The following is a 20,418-nucleotide window of genomic DNA, read 5'->3' as shown; positions in this document are numbered from 1 at the left end:
TCCCTCTGGACTTCACTTCCTTGAACCTTTCAAAAACTCTACCTCCAGCACACCTCATTTCCTGTTCCACTAACTGTCAACCTCCAAACACAGATCAACTTAACCTGTCACCTCATTTCTTCTTGTCTCACCTACCACTGAAGAAAAATCCCATCGCTTCTGTGACTGGTTCCATCACCAGGTTATGAGTTCCAATTTTGGCGGAGTCCTCCAGGGTTCAGGAATCTTCCACTCATGCCATCATCTTCAGACCTTCACCTCTCACCTCCAGCCACCTACTTCCTCCCGGTCTGCTACCCCTCTGTCATCTGATAACTTACCTCTTACTTCATCAAAACAGTAAGACCACCAGGTTTACATTCTTCCTCTTGGTTCTCTGCCCCCTTGAAATCTACCCATATACTCACCCACTTCCCTCAGTCTCAAAGAAAAGGATCACACTCTCCTGTCTTCATGATCTTATTTCTCCTACCTCCTCCAAGACATTGGTTCAATTGCCCCTCACCCTTACTAACTCCAACTGCTTCCTTCCCCAACAAACAAGCTCAACCTCCTCTCATCACAGTGTAAATGGGAAATCCTGCTTAATTCATTCAACCTATTAAGGACCAGGCCTTGCCACAGACATCAGAGATGGGGCAATGAACAAGACACCAGGTCCCCAGTTTCACTGACATCATGGTGGGAAGAGACAGGAAACAAACATGTGAGCAAATAAATGGACAAGGTAATGAGCAAGCACAATGAAGAAAACAATAAGATGATGTAATCAAGAGTGACTACAGGTACTTGGTGGGGACTACTTCACATTCGGGTGATGAGGAAAGGCTTCTCTGAGGAAGTGACATTTGAACTGAAATCTGAAAAGCAAGAGAGAGCCAGTGACAAGGCAGTCTTGGGAAAGCGCACTCCACGGTGAGGCTCACAACCAAGGGAATGGGTCTTCTTCTCCCTTCCTCGGCACTGATACCCCTAGGGCTGGCCCTGGAGTACACAGTGAATAGTATGCCTGGTGGGGGACACGAGTAGTTTCTCTGGTGAAGCACCGCACATGGCTTCTCGGCAGAAGCCACAGACTCACTGTCACCTTCCACTTTAATCAGGACAGTTCCCCAGTGGGCTACTGGCAGCCCTCCTCTCTTCCACTCTGCACTCATTCTGTTTAGGCTACCACTCCCATATCACATACAAAGGAATCCAGAATCAGAACTGCCTTTGAAGACAGCCTGGCCACCTCCCAGTGGACATTTCCAACCAGACATCCGTTGGCACCTCTAACTTACTGTGTCCAATCCAGGCTGGTCCTGACACCTTTTCCCTGCGTGCTGCTGGGGCCTTGCCAATTCTCCCACCTCCTATGTTGCCCATTTTAATAATTAATCATGTCAACATCCACACAGTGTCTCAAACGGGAATCCCAGAAACTGTTTTTGATTCCTTCCTTTCCCTCACTTTCCAAATCCAATTGGTCAGCAAGCCTGGCCAAGCCTCTCTCTGAAGGCATACTAAGTCCACTCCCTTCTCTTGGCCTCCAATGTCACTGGACTAGTTCAGGATCTCGTCATTTCTCTCCTGAACTCTAGCTGGAATAACGTAGATTCCCAGGGCCCAAGACACTTAGCAGACGCTCAGTAAATGATTTTTGAATAAACAAAACAGAGGGAACATGCATGAATGAATAAAATGATTGAACAAATGAGTGAGTGAGAAAATCATTGAATAAATACAAGAAATGCATGCTATATACAAAGAAAACTAAGGAATATATAGTTTAATGAAGGAGATGCAACCAAGCAAGTACAGGGCATCAGGTGATAAACAGAATGTTGGGGGCTGTGGTGCCGGGGGATGGGAGGAGGGGGAAGAGATGGAAACTAACACTCATTGAGTCTTCCAGTTGTCAACTACTAAACCAGGCACTTCACACACAGTTCACACATGATTCACCCAGAAACTATATGATATACTGTGCTTCTGATGGAGAAAATGACATTCAAAGGAGTTAAATAACCATCTAAAGTCACCCAACTCACATGTGGCAGGGTTCAGATTCAAACCTAGGTCTGCAGGCCCCAAATCCCATCATGGTTAACAGTCATAGGCTTACAGGATAGGCTGGACCTCAAAAGATGATAATAATAATAGCCAACACACAGAGTACTTCTGACAGAGTCACCATTCTAAGAACTTTGCATATATCCTCAAAAAAATCCTATGAGGGGCGCCTGGGCAGCTCAGTCAGTTAAGCATCTGCCTTTGGCTCAGGTCATGATCCCAGAGTCCTGGGATCAAGTCCCACGTCGGGCTCCCTGCTCAGCGGGGAGTCTGCTTCTCCCTCTCCCTCTGCCCCTCCCCTGGCTCCTGCTCTCTCTCTCTCTCGCTCACTCTCTCTCTCAAAGTCTTTAAAGAAAAAAATCCTATGAGGTAAGCTGAATGTGATCCCCATTTTACAGTTAAGAAAACAGAGACACCAAGAAACTAACAAGTAATTTGCCAAAGGTCATAAAGCTACTAAGTGACAGAATTGGGATCTGAACCCAGTCTGGCTCTAGTGTCTGTGTTGGTCGTCCCATTGACCTTCTGTGCCTTCGTGACAGAGGTAAGAGGGCAGAGGGGGATCCAAGTGGAGAGAAGTATGACAACAGGCCGTGAGGCCCGAAGGTGGGAACAGGAAGTGGTTCACTGGGACTGGGACTGAGGGGGTGGTCGAAAGTAAGGCCCCAGAGGAAAGATGGGCTCAGAAACGCAGCTTCCCGTTACCTGGTCCAGGGCCACTGGCCTGTCTTGTTTAATATGTAAAGTGCCTCCACCTTTCACAAGGTAGTGAACAGTCAGAGGAGAACGTTCACTGTTTTCCTAACCAACGTATTTAGTTCTCCTGAATTGGAAGGTGGAAAAGCTAAAAGGCAAAGGAACTGCTGATGCTATCAAGGTCTCACCGTGAACTAGCTGGTACAACCTCACCCACACTCCATGGAAATAAGTATCAGCACCCTAACCCACTGGCATGTATTTTTGAAACAGTATTAGTTTGAAAAGATTACACGTTTTTTTTTAATCTCTCTCTCTTTTTTTTTTTTTTCCAGAGAGAGAGAGCAGGTGAGTGTGGGGAGGGACAGAGCGAGATAATTCTTAAGCAGGCTCCATGCCCAGCACGAGTGAGACATGGGGCTCAATCTCACGACCCTGAGATCATGATCTGAGCCGAAAACAAGAGTCGGACGCTGAACTGACTGAGCCACCCAGGCACCCCGAAATCTCTAATTTTGTTTCATAATACTTCAAATGTGAGCCAATAAATTGCCATCTTTATGCCTCACTACACAAGTCAGTCAGATCTAAATTTTTCTTAGGAAAACTTCCGTAGAAACAAATTAAAAGGCAGACCCCAAAACTAACCTTTTGCTCTAACACGGCTTTGGGAAGGAAAAGGAGAACAGGACTCACAAGCCATCCAAACAAGCCCTTAAGTCATTCTGATTCAGACTCCCATTCTCATCAATCATTGGAAAAGATCATCTTGGAGGAATCTGAAAGTGCTACTCTGGTTCCTTCCTTCATGAGAATCTAGGAGGTTAAACAATAATCACTTCAGGCTCAAGGCCTCCCAACTTGTAGGAGACCAACATGCTCATTCCTCACAGTCAAGGGGAGAGACCTAAGGACTAAGTGAAAGAACCCAAAGAAATGTTCTCTGACCTCCAAAAGTAAATATTCTAAAGGGCTTGTTTGGCTCCATGGGAAAGGGGCAGGATCAGATCACCCAGTGCCCTCTGCCATGGGGGTGCCAAGCAGGGAGAAGATGGGAGATAGAGCAGAGTGACGTGAGCAATGCGTCAGACAGAAATAACCCCTGCCCTAAGCCTCGTCAGAGCCTCATGTTAAAATCTGGTAAATTATAAGTAAACAAATAAAGTGACTTGTTCAGCCCCTTAACTGTAAGTTGTTGCTGAACTGAAGTAGAGGACAGTGAAGTCACTAGGGTGCCCAGTGGTCAGCTGGCCTCACTCGCTCCTGGTACATGATTCATTCCCTGCCCCGGCATAACCTGGACCAGCTGTCACTGTTGGATCCGTGACCTCATGGGTCTGAGGTCCACCTGGAAAGGAGCCTTGGCCTGGGGAGTCTGGCTAGGAAAGGACTCAGGGGCAAGACCTCACAAAACTGACCAAATTAAAGCCAGAGGGAGTGTTTTTCAGACAACACTAATCTTATGATCTTGTCAGTTATTTCAGTCCAAAGATTAACAAAATACTAGAAGGGCAAACAGATGCAGGTGGTTGGGGAGTGGGAAAGAAAACCCAGACTGGCTTTGTTCTAGGAGCAGACTTGACAGATTCAAGTTCTCCGGGAATACATCTGGATTGAAGCAAAAGTCAGGATTTCAACACGGCTAAATTGTTACCTTCATACATTTGAAAAGGGTAAGCTAGCTGGGAGAATCATCTTGTCCATTAACTAGCTCTGTCCCATGACTCTGGGCTAGATATTGCTCTACCTGCTTCGTGGTCACATAAGACGCGACGCTATGTGAGTCAGAGCAGTGCTCACACCTTGAGCCTGCCCTGAATATAGGCTTACTGACTCCAAAGTCTAGAGCTCACACCTCCTTCAACCCAGAGTCCCCACTTCTAAGAAGGGATCCCTGAGAAAGAGGAGCACCCAGGGGCAAAGCCACATCCATGAGGCTGCTCACCTGTGGCCATGTTTATAACTGGAGAAGCTGAGACAACCTGAATGCCCACTAGTAAGGGAACAATTAAAGTAAGACACATTCGTGGAATACCTTGCAGTTGTTTAAAAAAGGGGGGGGAGCTCAGAAGAAGTACTATCCATGATGCACAAAGTGGGAACGACTTGCAGAACAATATGTGGTGTGATTCCATTGTTGGAGTATGTACATTGTCCAAAAGAAAACGAAAGGCCCAAAACGGAGTCATGTATGCTAGACCATGCCACCAAACCAGGGCTTCATACCTAACCTAAGTGCAGTTTAAATCTCCCCCAGAAATGTAGTCTTTACGGGTCAGTCAGGAATTTTCTGGTCAGCACCAATAAGATAATCTGTCACATGGGCCCTCACTTCCCTCCTCCTGAAAAGGAAGGTGAGGTAATCTTCATGATCATACCCCCTACTCTTCCCAAGGGAAAACAACCTTGCCTGAAGCAATTCTTTCTTTTTTTTTTTGCTAATAACTTCCCTGCCCCATCCTCTTTCCTATAAAAACCTTCTACTTTGTACAGTTCCTGAGAGCATCTCTCTACTTGCTAGATGGGATGCTGACCAGTTGAATTTTGTTTTTTAACAACATACATGTGTATACATTTATATGCACTGAAAAAGATTCCAGAACATGTGTGCCAAAGTGAACACAACTGAGGTGTATGGGGGAGGGGGAGACTTCCTTTTTTTCTGCTTTAGACACTCCTGGATTACCAACAACTCTTATTTTTTAAAGTGCATTACTTTTGTGATTTGAAAATATAGATAAAAATAAATGCGTAAATGCACAGAGCATATACAAATATGTAAAATAAACTGGAGCCCCCATTCACCTTTATTCCTCCTCTGCTGAATCAGGAAAAGCCAATTACTAGGAAAGGAAACGAAGCCTGGGGAAGAGACCACTTCCCTTCCTCCCTCCAGCAGTGTCTGACATTTCCCCCTCCCCTGGCCGACACATCAGGCTGTACTTGTATCCAGTTCTGATCCGTCAAAAACCACACTTAATTTCTGAGGCAGGATTCGCATTAGCAGACAAATAAAACAGGAACCTTGGAGCAAATGCCGCGGGGGTTTGGAAGCCAGTTCAGCCCGGCCCAGACAGGCCCCATCAAAGTCGGCGGCGGTACCAGGCGCTGACAGCCAGCAGCATCGTTGGCCAAAGGTCCCCTGGATATGTCTTTCCAACTCCACCCATATTGTCTACACCCACTTCTGAATACATTATTTATGTCGAGTTCATCCTTCCCTCGCTTCCCAATGGATGGGAAGCAGTTCCCAAAGAGCTTTAAGGCAGCAAACCATGGTTGACCCGAAGACACAAAAGCTATTAACACAGGAATTGTGATACAGAGAGAGTCAGAAGGAGGAAGAAGCAAAAATGTTATTTTAAGTATAAACTCCTAATACTCATCTGCATCTTTACTTTTTGGTTAATATACATTAGCGCGCCTTAACATCCGTACTGTAAAACCAAGGCTTATAACGATCAGGAAACTAATCCAGAAGGACATCCCTGCAACATCCTCTTCCACTGACTTAGTGAATAAATGTAAATTCAACAAGCTTCCCCATGCCCTTCAGAGGCCACAGACATTTTTCATAAGCCTTTCTCCTGACTGGGTAAGTCTAATTAATCTTCTGACATATATCTACCCTGCTGACACAGTGTTTGATAATCTTCGATAACTAGCTCAAAAGGCAGCATGGAAGTGTTTAGAGCTCAGATCTGGAGCCATTCGCATCTGGGTTCAAATCCCAACTATGCCACTCATGGCCGTGTGAACTTGCACAAGTGACCTAACTTCTCTGGTCCTCCGTTTTCTTTTTTTTTTTTTTTAAGATTTTATTTATTTATTTGACAGAGAGAGACACAGCGAATGAGGAAACACAAGCAGGGGGAGTGGGAGAGGAAGAAGCAGGTCTCCCGCAGAGCAGGGAGCCCGACGCGGGGCTCGATCCCAGGACCCTGGGACCATGACCTGAGCTGAAGGCAGACGCTTAACGACTGAGCCACCCAGGCGCCCCTGGTCCTCCGTTTTCTTGCAGGGGGAATATAGGATTCTTAATAGTGCCTGTTTCATAGGATGAGGATTAAATCAGATAATGTAATGTACTGAAAGCACTTACCAAGTGTGCAATAAAAATTAAGTGTGACCACTGGCTGGATCTTTGGTACCTTTTTCTTCAAAATCTAAGAACAATGAAAGATGCAAAAAATTATTATTGCAGTAAAAAGCTTGACTGTATACATATACATGTGTATGTATATGTCCCAGAGCACAGAGAGAAAAGCAAAACTTGCCATTCTCAAAGGATGCCCAGAAACCACTACACCTTTAGCTATAAAAAATATCCATGCAAAACTACACTGTAGCAAAAATCACTGGGCAAACACAGTACGGTATTGGTACAGAAAATAAGCATTAGCCTGGCTACTCAAGATTGACTGCCATGAGAAATAGAAATGTAGGAGATGTGATCTAAAAATACTGGGTTTTAAAATCTCAGCACATTACAATTGCTCCCAAGGCAGCCCCTTCTGAATTTGACTTCACAGCAGTGTGGCTTTGTATGAGCCTTCCCCACGTCCTAGATGCCAAGGACACTTGGCCTAGTTGAAGACCATCAATAAATCTCCCTTTAGGCTTCCATTTTCCAAGTTAAGTATCCTCAGGTATTTAGTGGCTCTTGCTAACCAGAAAAAAAAAAAAAAAAAATTAACAAGTATCTTTTCAAAGTTTCCAAATCAACAGAAAACAGGGACAGTAATAAAAATAGCTACTGGCTCAGATGGTTAAGTGTCTGCCTTCGGCTCAGGTCATGATCCCAGGGTCCTGGGATCGAGTCCCGCATCGGGCTCCCTGCTAGGCGGGGAGCCTACTTCTCCCTCTGCCTCTTCCTCTCTCTCTCTCTCTCTCTGACTCATGAGTAAATAAATAAAACATTTTTTTTTAAAAAAAGCTACTATTTCGGAGCGTCAGCTATGTGCTGGCATTGTGCAGAGCATATTATGTGTCCTGCCTCACTGGATTCCCACAACCACCCATTTTATAGATGAAGACACTAGGCTTTGAGAGGTGAAGTAGCTTGCTCAAGGTCATCACAAGGTCACCAATTCGTCCAAGGGCAATGCTGGAATTCAAACCCACCTGTCTAGTTAACCTCTACTCACTTTTCCGATCTTGGTCCCCGTCTCACTAACCCAGAGGAGCTTCCCTAACTCCCTCCAGCAAAGTCAAAACCCCCCTAGTTACACTTCCTTTGCACCATCATCTTCCTCTGTAGTTCTGGTCACATTGATATTTTTACCCTTACTTGTGTCAATACTGAATTAATGTCTGTCTCCCCACCAAACTATAAGCTCAGAGACAGCACAGGTCCTCACTGTGCTCGTTTACTTAGGATCTGACCTCTTACCACAGTACCAGGCACATAATGGGTTCTCCATACACATTTGCACCAATTGCATGAATAAACATAAATATAATAAATATAAATATAAATAAAAAATAAACAGTGCTCAGAAATAAGCCAGCCACTTGGGCACTGCACCAGTGGACATCCATGTGGGGGCACCACAATGCTACCTGCCCATTCTCAGGGACAAGATAACAATCTTGGCAGAACTGGAAGAGGATCTCAAGCACAAAACCTGCCAGTATCATCTTCCCATCTGAAAGAGGGCAGTACAAGAGCTGGACACTTCATCCACCCAATCAGTACACCATTAATAATAAATCATGTTTCTGATTCCCTTTGGTTGATTCTTTCCACTACATATGGCTTATTTCTGCTTTGATTCTCTTTTTTTTTTATCAAACAATTTTTTCTAAAGATTTTATTTTTAAGTAATCTCTACACCCAGTGTGTGGCTTGAACTCACAACCTCGAGATCAAGAGTTGCATGCTCCACCGTCTGAGCCGGCGAAGCGCACCCCCCCTTGCTGTTCTGATTCTTTTTCCTGCTATTATTAATCTGCTTTCTAAGTCCCTTCCTTGAATATCTGTTTTCTCAAAACACTTGAAGCAGAATCACATGGCGTTCACAGGCTATTTTCTTAACACTCAGCTACGAAACTGAAAGCAACTGGAAATAAAGGAAACTATATTCACAACAAAAAATAGTTATTAAATCTCAGCACTTCTTCACAAGTCACTGTCACAAGGAAAATCCCAAGGGTTTCAGAGTAAAATCTTTTTGTCTTCTTGGCCCAACGTGGGGCCCAAACTCACAACCCTGAGATCAAGAGTTGCATGCTCCACCAACTGAGCCAGCCAAGAGCCCCTGAATTTTTTTTTTAAGATTTTTAGGTAATTTCTACCACCAATGTGGGGCTTGAACTCACAACCCTGACATCAAGAGACATGCTTGAACGACTGAGGCAGCCAGGTGACCCTAAGCAAAATCTTTTAAGCAAGCCCTAGCACCATCCCACGTTATAGTCACTCATAATATTAAAATGTAAAACAGTAAAAGCATTGAGCCCTTCACGATAATGGACTATATTTTGGGGTGCCTGGCTGGCTCAGTCAGTAGAGCTTCATCCAACTCTTGATCCCAAGGTCATTAGTTCAAGCCCCATGTTGGGCATGGGGCCTACTTAAAACAAAACAAAACAAAACAAAAAAGACAGTATTTGAGAAAGGACTATATTTTGAAAACATATCCACAGCAAGCGATTTTAGTCCAACAAGACAAAAAAGGAGTAACTTCTTTAAAAAGAAAACTACATTTGATACCTGTCAAAAAATCGGGTTTTTAAAGGGCTCAGGGTCTGATTAGCAGTCTGATGACAGCTACAACTTTGCAGTGTTTTTTATTTTATTTATTTATTTATTTATTTATTTATTTTTGTTTTTTGTTTTTTATTTTTATACCACAGGTGAACACTGGGCTCTGAGAGGAGAGAGGAGGCAGAGATAATCTGGAGAGGGGGTCTAGTTACACAAATGCTCAGGATAGGGGAAAAAACAAACTTAGCCACACTGATTTGGCAGAGCCCCAAATTCATGAAAGCCCTACACAATCTAACCCTTTTTTAACATGCAATCTTTATAGGTATAAAATTCCTCTGAATATTCTTTTCAGAGCGTCAGAGATACAGCAGGTCTCCCCAGCCGGGCAGAACAATCCTGGAGAACCCAGCTATGCAACCTCTTAGCCAAGAAAAGTACCGCAGGTGAGTGAAACAACAGCCTTGGGGAAGAAAGACATCAGCTTACAGGTTCTAACATGATCGATCAAGTATCTGCTAGAAGAACCAATCTAGATAGCTGCTGTTCAATATGGTACTCATTGGTAACAATACCACATTGTATACTTAAAAACTTGTTAAGGGGCGCCTGGCTGGCTCAGTCCATTAAGAGTCCGATTCTTGATCCCAGCCCAGGTCTTGAGCTCCGGGTTATGAGTTCAAGCCCCGCATTGGGCTGATGCTGGCCGTGGAGCCTACTTAAAAAAAAAAAAAAGAAAAAAGAAAAAAAATCTGGTTAAGAGGGTAGATCTCATATTAAGTGTTCTTACTACAATAAGAAAAAAAATTTTTAAATGATCGTATATCTGCTAAGTGGTATTCTACTTAGCCCACAGGAAGGACTGAGAAAGAGAAACTGCAGGATTCCCCAAATGTTGCAAAGATGTCCCTTCATGCCTCTTCCGTGAACGTGCACACATACACACACACACGCACACCCACACACAACCAGCGTCTTCCTCCTTTTTCCAGTTAACTTCTAAATCTTGATTCCTATGTGTGCTTCATGTATCTTCTTCATATAAACCCTTGGCCCTTTCGCAAGAGGCAGCACCGTGTATAAAAGAAAAAGGTTCTGTTTCCCAAGTTGGCTACCACCTGCGGGTGGAGTCACTCCAAGCCTGTTCCCTCAGGAAGAGGAAGGGATGTGAAGCTACGGGCATGATCTCAAGGGCCCGGCATGAGCCCTCATGCGAAAGTTTTAAGAACTATGTTCTTAAGAACTAGCCTCCACTTTGCATGAATTGACCCACAGCCAGCCCTACGAGCCACCATTAGCATCTTTTTTTTTTTTTAAAGATTTTATTTATTTATTTATTTGATAGAATGAGAGAGAGAGCATGAGAGGGGGGAGGGTCAGAGGGGGAAGCAGACCCCACGCTGAGCAGAGAGCCCGATGTGGGACTCGATCCCGGGACTTCAGGATCATGACCTGAGCCGAAGGCAGTCGCCCAACCAACTGAGCTACCCAGGCGCCCCCACCATTAGCATCTTGAGTGTCCTCAGAATATATAACTCAAACTGCTTTATCACAATGGTCCTTAATCTCCAGTTACTCCTCCGGGCAACTATAATAAAGTCAAGAGGGACCAAAGCTTCCGTCATTTGCTTCCCACAGGACTGGGAAGGAGGCAGCCCTGTGTCCAGGGAACCACACCTTGCGCGCTGCGCTCCCCTGTCAGGAGGACCATTCCTCCTGGTCTCGTTCTGAGAAGGCAGTGGCAGGGAAGGCCAGGCGCCTGTCCAAACACCACCCAGACGCCAGCTGAGAGCCCTGGAAGAGGAAAAGAGAACCTCTACTGTGGGATAGAGGGAAAGGAAAAGCAAAGCACTTGCAGATGTTTCCCCAAACACCACCCAGAAACCCAGGAGACCTGGAGCCCAGACTGCTGCATCACCAGAACGCCTCTGTCCGGCTAAACTGAGGGCCACCATGTACAATGACGACCTGGCCCTGTCACAGATATGACCTCATACCCATAGGCTGTCAACACACATGCTACCGTCTCTTGGTTGGGATCTGTTTCCACGAGAGCAGGGCAGGCACTGTGCCGGTTTTATCACTAGTTTACCAGCCACCGTGTAGGTACTCGAGGACTACGAAACGGATGAGTGAACGAATACATGAATGAGTGATATCCTAGTCACAACAATCCCGTGAGGCAGGGAAAGTACTATGGTCTCTGTTTCTCAGGTAAGAAGAGACACCTAATGGAGGTGATGACTTGTCCAAGGACAGACGGGTCTGGGCGTTTCTTCACATGATCATAATAAACACACTCATTAGCACCTACCTGTCCCTTTGCACAAGTTCACTTATCAGATAATATAGGAGAGAAGAGGCCTTGAAAGACTGACACTCTAGCATCTAAATTTTTAGGGGGTGAAAGCCAAAGTGAGAAGGAGGGGCAGAAGGATGAGATGAGTCAAGAGCATGGAGTTCTCGGGGAATGGGAAGGAAGGACGCACTGAGGATCCCCTATTTCAGAGACAGCTCCCTGAGAGGCCCTCGGCATCCCAGAGTCTGCAGGAGGAATCTGAGCTGTGAGGAGAGAGGGATTTCCAAAAAGCAGAGGGAGAACACACAGGGACTAGGCAGCTGGTCTGGAAAATTCAGATTCCCATTTCTGCTTACAATGCCCCACCTCAGGATCATTCTCTCCAAGAACTCTGAAGGTTCTGGTGGTTCATCTGCTCAAGAACCAGCTCTACATGTTGAGAGGACAGAGACCCCAAATGGCCAGAAGGGAGCTGACTTCTGAAAGAGAACAGGGATAGGCCCAGCCTGTGGGGAGCTGCCGAAGCCACGACCCCGAACCCTGATTATCTAGTATTGATAAGATCTTAGATGGTGGCTCCTGAATCCAAATCCTGCAGGGTGGCAGAGGGAGCCCTGAGGGGAGTGAAGATGATCATCTTGGTTAGAGGTCAGGCCGCTCATTGTGAAGGGACAGAAAAGACAAGGTAAGTGGGAAGAAGACTCTGGAGTTCAGGCTCAGAAACCAAACCCGCCTCCCCACTTAAAGAAATCTGATCAGCACCCTTGCTCTACTCATTGTCATCCTACCTGCTGAATCTTCCAGGGCACTAAGTGGATGCTCTGCAGGCCAGGTCCCCAGGCCACCATCATCTGGCTCCATGCTCCTAAACAGGCTTTCTGCTCCTTCTCCCCACCGGGGCTCCCACCACTCAACTGAGAGCAGTGGGCTTGCTATCCCCAGATGCTCCACCACTGCCCCCTGCCTGCCTCTGCCTTACCCATCCATTAGGGCAAAATATCAACAGCAAACACTCCCATGCCCTTGGAATGGCCAGGAACCACTCCAAGCACTTGACACACATTGACATACTGACTCTGAACAACAGCCCTTTGAAGAGGCATTATTAGTATCCCCACTTTACAGATTAGAAAACTGAGGCACAGAGAGATTGACTTTCTCCAGGCCCCATAAGCTAGGAAGAGGCAGCGACAAGATTCAAGCCACAGTCAGCACCAGCGTCCTTCTTCCCAACCAGCAAGCTGCACTGCCTTTCACAGCACAACCCAGCCAGCCCCTCCTCCCCCAGCCTTCCCCAGCCCCTTCGTGGACAGCTCCTTGCAAATCTTCATGCCACTTTCCACATTGGCGTGGCATGATTATTGATTCGATTCTTGTCATCGCTTCCCTCCTAAATTAGAAAACCTAGGAGAGCAAGGCTTCGGGGTTATTTCTACATCATCTTTGTATTAATTTCCTATAGCTGCTGTAACAAATTGTCATCAATTTTGTGGCTTAAAACAACACAGATTTATTATCGTGCAGCTCTGTAGGTCAGAAATCCAACACCAATCTCTCTTGGCTAAAATCAAGGCATCTGCCTGGCTGGGGGCTCTAAAGGAGAGACTGTTCCCTTGCCTTTCCCAGCTTCTAGAGGCTGCTAGCATTCCTTGGCTCCTGGCCCCTTTCTCCATCTTCCAAACCAGCCACATATCATCTCTCTGACCCTTCTTCTGTGGGCACATCTCCCTCTGCCCACAGCCAGAAAGGTTCTCTGCTTTTAAGGACCCATGTGATTAGACTGGGCCCACCTAGAAAACCCAAGATAATCTCATCTTGAGACCCTTAACTTAATCACATCCATCCTTGAATGCAAGGAAACATTCACAGGTTCTGGGGATTCGAACATGGACATCTTTGGGTCCATTACTCTACCACAATCTTTGTATGAATGTCTTGAACACAGTGCTCCCCTGACCAATATGGAACTGAACTGAATCCCCATCAGACCTCAGCTGCACCAGCTCCTGAATGCTTGATTATATGATCCTTCCACTGGCCTCTGATTGTAGTGTACATTAGTCTTGTGTGCCCAAAATGGCCAATAGCGCTTTGAAAGGATGTCTCCCCTTTTCATAGCCCCAAACTGTGATACTGGTGGACACATAAAGATGTTTAATAATCTGGGCATCAAACACAATGCTAATGAACCTATAGGTAGGTTCAATCCCTATCTCAACTACTGTTTTATTTTCTATTTTTTGTTTCCTATTTAATATTTATTAATTCTTAAAATAGAACATTTATTTTAAAATGTAAAAAAATACAAAATACAAAAATACAAAATATATTAGTCTATAATAATAAAAACTCTCCCTCTTTCTCCTACCTCTTAGTCATTTTTTAGTATCCTTCCAGAGCCATTTTATGCATATGCAAACACATACACATATTTATTATTCCCCCCTTCCTTTCCTGTAAATGGTAGACTCACTTAGGGCCCTGTCTACACCTCACTCTGTGTAGACTGCTCCACAGCTGTCCACAGAGCATCCCTGTTCTCTTTTTGTGGCTGTGTCCTGCTCCCCTGTGCAAATGTACTGTAATTCATGCTCACCAGCTCCCACTGATAGACACTCTTGCTACTTAAACAGTGAATACTGTGAATTTATCTGAAGGACAAATTTCTCTAAGTGGAATTTCTGAGTCAAGCCAGACCATGTGAATTATTAACTCTGACAGATACTGGAAATGTGGCCCCTATAGGAAACTAATACACATTCACCAAGCATGTATGTGTGAGTTTTGTTTTCCCATAAACTCCCTAACATGGATGGTTTTCAAAATGTTTCTATCTTTGTCAATCCCAGATAGGTGAAATGTGGTAATATTTCAGTGCAATTTAATCAGAATTTTAAAAATCACATGTGAGGTCAAGCATTTTTTATGTGTTTAGGAGCCACTAAATTATTTTCTATGGATTGTTTGTTCATATCCTTTGACCATTTTCCTATGGTATGTTTGTTCTTTTCCTTATTGATTTGTAGTTTTTTACGTATTAGGAAAAATAATCCTTAATACATGACATGAAATGCAAATATATTTTTCTGATTTGTAATCTTTTACTTTGCTCATGGGGGTTCTGCTATGCCAACTGTTTTTAGGTAATGAATTCTATCAAACATTTCCTTATGGCTTCTAATTTTGTACCATACTTAGAAAGCCCATTCCTACTGCAAAGTTATAAAAATATTCTCCTTTGGATTATTCCAGAAACCAATCATCTATAAGCAGTGAAAAGTTATCTTCTATGGTCATGAATTACATCCTGGCCAATAATGCACACACACGGAATTTAAGTTTCTTAAAGTAACTTTTATTTTCTAACGTTCTGCAGTTTAGAAAGCACTGTCCCATGGCAGTTGGTGAGGCAGGCAACTTATCTGTCTCATTTTACAGAAGAGGATACCAATACCCAGAGAGGATAAATGACCACCGAAAGCCACACTGTGTGGTCCAGACTCAAACTGAGGGCTCCTAAATGCCAGAAACTGCTCTCCTCTCCCCTGTACCTCTTCTCTGAACAAAAGGACAACATCCACATGCATTAAAATCTTAAAGGACATCTCCAAAGTCATTTCTAAATAATTTCAAAAGAAAGCGAATCATAACTTTTCTATTCAAAAAACAGTATTTATTTAAGTGGGTCACACAGTGATCCAATTAAACAGTGACTCATCTTCAAATGCCCATGCCGATGTTCTCACCAACTGACAGAATTCCATGTTCTACAGTGTGCCTATATAACCTCACAAATTTAATTGAAAATTAAGAGATGTAAAAGTTCCCAGGAGGGGCGCCTGGGTGGCTCAGTCGGTTAAGCATCTGCCTTCAGCTCAGGTCATGATGATCTCAGGGTCCTGGGATTGAGCCCCATGTGGGGCTCCCTGCTCAGCAAGGAGTCTGCTTCTCCCTCTCCCTCTGTTCCTCATCCCTGCTCGTGCACTCTCTCTCAAATAAATAAAATCTTAATAAATAAATAAAGTTCCCAAGATCCCATGGCTTCAGAGTGGATCAGGATGAGCAGGGCTTCTTATTTTGGGGAAGGGGAGAAAGTGAGGTGTATCCAAATCATGGAGGGTTCTTTTCAAATCTCACATACCGCAGCATTCTCCATCACCAACCCCTCAACAGTCCCACCCCAGAAGGTCACTGCATGCCCCCTCAAGGGTACTGATGCTAGAAACTTTTTGAAAACCACTGTTTCAGAGGACATGGTCTGTATCTGCGCAACCCCTACAAAGTACACTCCTCTGGTTCTCCAACAAACACCTTGTCTCAACTCCTCTGCACACTCATAGTGACTAATTGCCATATAGGTCAGTTCTGAAACTCCCACCTCAGGCCTCTTGTTTTCTCTGATGGCCCCTCCCACCTTCCCACCCAACCGACCATGGTGGCTCCTTCCCATCCTGCAGGTCTTGGTTTAAATGCCACCTCCTAGGACACCTGGGTGGCTCAGTCGGTTAAGCGTCTGTCTTCAGCTCAGGTCATGATTCTGGAGTCCCGGAATTGAGCCCCACATCAGGCTCCTTGCAGCAGGGAGTCTGCTTCTCCCTCTCCCTCTGCTCCTCCCCCTGCTCATGCTCTCTCTCTCTCTCTCACTCTCTCTCTCAAATAAATAAATAAAATCTTTTAAAAAAGTAATAATAAATAAATAAATGCCACCTCCTCGGAGGGGCCTCCCCTGACCACCCACTAAAGCAAACTCCCCCAGTAATGCTCTACCTTTTTATTTTCTCCTTAGGATTTATCACAGTCTGTATTATTTTATCTATTAATCTATTCTGTTGTTTATTATCTGTCCTCTCAAAGGTCCCATGAGGGCAGGGACCTTGTCCAAATCATTCACGCTTTATAACCCAAGCACTTAGCAGAGTGCCTGCCATATAGTAAGTGCCCAATAAATATTGGGTCAATTAAATTTTATTGAATTAGTCCCAACTAATTTTCTCCACATCTGCATCACCATCAAGTTTCAAAGTAGCACAACCACATGGGCTGGGAGGTGGGGCATGAGAACAAGGGGCCTACCTCTCCTGCCAGCCCTCTTCCTCTTACCCGTGGTTCATCATTCACCTTGGGAAAAAAGAAAGCTTCTAGCCAGCAACAGCCCAGAGGGGAATGTCTTCAAGACCACATGTCTTCCTCTATTGTTTTCTATCTTTCCTCCTGACCTACCGCCACTGGATGGTAAAAGATGAGAATGGGGAGTAACGTTAGTTATGCCACTAATAATCAGAAATAGTAATCAAAGTAAAAATAGCAGATTGCTAACTATGTGCCAGACACTGTGAGGGGCCTCTAACATGAATTATCTCATCTAATCTTCGAGATACTTGTACTTCAATTTTACAAATAAGGAGACCGTGCCCAAGGTCACGTGGCTAAGGAAGTGAAGGAGCCAGGATCGGAAGCCAGGTTACTAGTCCCCCGCCTTACCACAGGGACCCCCTATGCCCAGCATGGCATCCGTGCTACATCCTTAGAAATAAATGCGTAAAAGATAGCAACCAATAAATTGAGTTATTAATGTCTCAAATGCTTTAGGGAGGTGAGGTGGGGGCAGAGTTCTATCTGTATCTGAGCCTGGGAGAGCCAGCAGCCGAACATCTAGACATGCCTTTCTCATCCTCAGAAAGGAGACCTCCTTAGTGTCAGGGGCTATAAAGAACCCTCTAAGAATAGGAGACAATGACAATTCAGTTCAATAAGTAATCACTGAGCACCTACTGTGTGACATTCTAGGTCTGGTCTTGGTGAGGAGCATGGTTTTTTTTAATGGTTAAGTTACATTCTCTGAGTTCTATGACCTAAAAATGCCCAGACAAGGATATGAGACAGTTCACTTGTAATGCAAAGCTCACTGTATGTGAAAAAAAAAAGATAGCACTGATAACAAGGCTACTGGCAAGAATGGAGAGGGAGAGGCTTCATGGACAAGGTGGGGCTTGATGAGGCCTTGACACTTGCATTAGGACAAGCACAGAAAACAGGACCAGGTGATTAAGAAGCAGTACCACTTTTGGAGATCTAGAGATCCAGCCTCCCAGGAGTGGAGGAGCTATGTTGGTAGAATACTGCAAGGAAGTAAGACTAGAATGCTTCCTATGGGCATCTAGGATGGGAAAGTCCCCTGCAGGATAAGAGGAGGAATTTGAACTTCAATCCTGCTGGAAGGCAGGGATGAGCGAGTTTCCATGACATGATGGCAATGACTCATCTGGGGATGGGGTGGAGGAGGGATTGACAGGGAGAGAAATTATAGGCTGGGGGCTTCACCAGGGGGTTGCTAGGATGCTCTAGCCTGCAGGAGAGATCATGGACCCAAGGTGAGCAGCGGGGGGGATGGAAAAGTACTTGAAAGTAACAAGAAGCAGGACACAGAGGGTGTTGGGGGCAGTGAAACTATTCTGTAGGCCACTAGAATGGTGGACACATGTCAGACCTTTGTCAAAACCCATAGGGTGTACAGCGCGGTGAGTGAACCTTGATGTAAAGTGTGTACTTTGGGGGGTGATGGGGGAGGGAAGGCTGGCGGTATATAGCATCTCTCTGCGCTCTCCCCCACGTCTGCTGTGAACCTAAAACTACTCTTAAAAAAAAAAAAAAAAAGGAAAACAGTATAGAGTTTCCTCAAAAAGCTGAAAATAGAGCTGCCCTACGACCCAGCAATTGCACTATTGGGTATTTACCCCAAAGATACAAATGTAGTGATCTGAAGGGGTACATGCACCCCGATGTTTATAACAGCATTGTCCACAATAGCCAAACTATGGAGAGAGCCAAGATGTCCATCGACAGATAAATGGATAAAGAAGATGTGGTATATATATACAATGGAATATTATGCAGCCATCAAAAGGAATGAAATCTTGCCATTTGCAATGACGTGGATGGAACTGGAGGGTATTATGCTGAGCGAAATAAGTCAATCAGAGAAAGACATGTATCATATGACCTCACTGATATGAGGAATTCTTAATCTCAGGAAACAAACTGAGGGTTGCTGGAGTGGGGGTTGGGGTGGGAGGGATGGGATGGCTGGGTGATAGACACTGGGGAGGGTATGTGCTTTGGTGAGGGCTGTGAACTGTGCAAGACTGTTGAATCACAGACCTGTACCTCTGAAACAAATAATACATTATATGTTAAAAAAAAAAAGAAGATAGCAGGAAGGGAAAGATGAAGGGGAGAAATCGGAGGGGGAGACGAACCATGAGAGACTATGGACTCTGAGAAACAAACTGAGAGTTCTGGAGCAGGGAGTTGGGGGGATGGGTTAGCCTGGTGACGGGTATTAAAGAGGGCACGTACTGAATGGAGCACTGGGTGTTATATGCAAACAATGAATCATGGAACACTACATCAAAAGCTAATGATGTAATGTACGGTGATTAACATAATAAAATTTAAAAATGTAAAATAAAAGAATCTATTTAAAAATATGTACATAATGAGAAAAACTTGGACAAGAGCATGATGGGGAAAAGGGAGTCAAGGATGACTCAGCAGGCAGGCGACTGGAAAAAAACGTCACCAGCAGAAAGAAGTCAGAAAGGGGGCGCCTGTTTTCAGAGCTGAGCGAGAAAGATGAGGTCGGGAGGGAACATGCTGAGATGATGTAGGACATCCACACAAAACCACCTTCAGGCACTTGGAGAACAGTTGGGGGACTGCGAGAAAAACAGGGTACAGGTAGGCAAATTAGAGACAAAAGTGAGCATTACATGTTCCTCTTCCAAACCGAGTGACAAATTCCCTTTCAGAAAGGAAAAGCGTTACAACACACTGGAAATAACAAGCGTCCCACGGAGCCGGCCGCCTCTGTCACAATGAAGTGCCACTTGGGTTTGTTCACTTGTGAGAAATTTGGTTGCTTTTGAGAAAAGCGACATCGGGAATTGTGATGTACTGGTCAAGTTCAAATCTGCCCAAAGTTACATCAGTCCGGATACGAAGGACTGGCAAGTAAGGTGAGGGCCAACTGAAAAGGGAGATTTTACCTTTGACTCCCCCTAAGAGGAGTTGGAAGGCCCAGCGAACCGGAAAGCAGAGAAGCTATTCAGCGCCAAGCAGCCTGGCTGTGAATTTCCACTCTGCCCTTTGCCAACGGACAGTATTTAACCTTTTTGTGCCTCGGTTTCCTCACCTGTAAAAAGGGGGACACCTCCTTGTCTGAGGAAAACGGCTGCATCCTCGAGACAGACTGGGAAGCAAGGATTTTGGGATGAATGTGGTAACCTGCCTCTAGACTTCCAGCCTCCTACCTCTGGGGCACAGCCCAGCCGACCCTGTTCTGCTGCAGACCAGCTGTCCCCACAGCCCACGCCCTTCTGTCCTGCCTAGTGGGTATTTGTGCAATTCGGGACTTTATTTCCACAAACTGACCCTTGTATCAGTAGTCTTGAGATTTAAGGACCTTCCTCCAGCTCTGAACAGCTTTTCCCCTCCATTCCAATCCAAAGATTTAACATGAACCTTTCCAGTTGGCTCCTTTGTGGGTGGCTTTTTTTTTTAAGATTTTATTTGAGAGCGAGAATGAGAGCATGAGGGGCGGAGGGTCAGAGAGAGGCAGACTCCCTGCTGAGCAGGGAGACCGACGTGGGACTCAATCCCA

At 45.0% G+C, this 20,418-nt stretch overlaps 1 protein-coding gene across 6 annotated transcripts in view; it reads right to left on the bottom strand.

Annotated features, from left to right (window-relative positions):
• SNX10 (sorting nexin 10) overlaps window positions 1–20,418 on the bottom strand; it is a 68,991-nt gene that overhangs the window by 40,602 nt on the left and 7,971 nt on the right. For 2 of the 6 annotated variants that reach the window (XM_035020779.1, XM_035020784.1), the window contains exon 2: window positions 6,854–6,917. The exons of 2 other annotated variants lie outside the window; for them this stretch is intronic. The gene's annotated coding sequence lies outside the window, so the exon portion shown is untranslated. Of the gene's footprint in view, window positions 1–407; window positions 427–6,853; window positions 6,918–19,804; window positions 19,824–20,418 lie in introns of those variants that run through there. 2 more of the 6 variants (XM_035020781.1, XM_035020780.1) reach the window with 2 other exon arrangements.

This window comes from Mirounga leonina, unplaced genomic scaffold, assembly GCF_011800145.1.
Source record: "Mirounga leonina isolate KUSES-001 unplaced genomic scaffold, KU_Mleo_1.0 Mir_174, whole genome shotgun sequence".
Lineage (NCBI taxonomy): Eukaryota > Metazoa > Chordata > Mammalia > Carnivora > Phocidae > Mirounga > Mirounga leonina.
This window is presented reverse-complemented; position numbering and strand designations above follow the sequence as displayed.